We start from the raw sequence: 1,202 nt of genomic DNA, 5'->3' as shown, positions 1-1,202 counted from the left end.
TGCATAACCAAATTACCTGTGAACCAAAAGAAAGTGACCTAGGTGTACTTAATACATCTCTGAGCTTTAGCAACCTTTAGACAGTTTGCCTTCAGACATTTCCAGTCACCTTTACTTTAGGAAACATGCAATTTTGATTTCTTTTTCTACCTCCTTTAATGTTAAGCTCTTTAAAAAATTACCTCATTTTATAGCTCAAGAATATTTTTCTTGGGAGCCTAGAACCTTCCCTTTAAAATGTAGTTTAGGAAAGTCCATCTCCTACTTTGTGCAGGAAGATAGTAGTTTTATTGGTGTTCTTTTGCTGTCACAGTGAAAAATGTGAGGTGTGCTTATTTTATTAGAAAATGTTATTTATTATGACTTACCAATCTGCAAGCACAGGGGCAGACGACACGGATCCAGCAGTGCAAGAAGCTCCTAATGGGCTGCAGATGCAGCTCTCGTGGTACGCTTTCTAGCCCCCCCACAAAGTCACCAGAATTCAGTAAAAAAAACTAAACACCACAATGAGATTATCAGGATCCTAACATAAGACATTGAGGATTACATTGCTGGATGAGTTTTGTTTTTAGGGCAACAAACGATACTCAAATTAACATCAAAAGTGGGGAGACAACAAACATGGAAAACCTGATCATGAAAAATACGATCTTCAAACTCAATATTGTTGTAATATTTTAATGTCATGCAGTTCTAGGCTGAACTGTGGTCTTTTTCTCTTATTTCAACTGGTTTATTGAAGACTTCCTTTCTCTCTCTCATTTTCAGTTTATAATACTGAGACATGTATCAAATAATATTGGATACACGATAAGGCATATGTTAATCATAGTAATGCTCATTCTTTATTAAATTTGTTTCTCTTCAAAGGTGAGCACATTTTATCAAAAGAATGAAATCAATACAGCATAATATCCCTATGAGACTGTGAATTTGCAATATTAACTTAATTAAACTGAAGAACTAAGAAAAGCCACAAGGATTAAATAAAAACCATTTCAGTAAGTGTGTACTATTATGCTTTTTTGGTCAAAATAATGTTTGATAACGAGGAATTGAGGTAGTAGGGATCCAGGACAGGACAAGGAGTCCTAACTCCAAGGTCAAGGTGCATCATATGAAAATCCATGCTGCGAGAGTGGAACATTTATAAAAAGATAAATAGAAGAAAAAAAGTAGAAAGCTAATTGGCCTTAATT

This window comes from Octodon degus, unplaced genomic scaffold, assembly GCF_000260255.1.
Source record: "Octodon degus isolate 3935 unplaced genomic scaffold, OctDeg1.0 scaffold00172, whole genome shotgun sequence".
NCBI lineage: Eukaryota > Metazoa > Chordata > Mammalia > Rodentia > Octodontidae > Octodon > Octodon degus.
Note: the sequence above shows the minus strand (reverse complement) of the source record.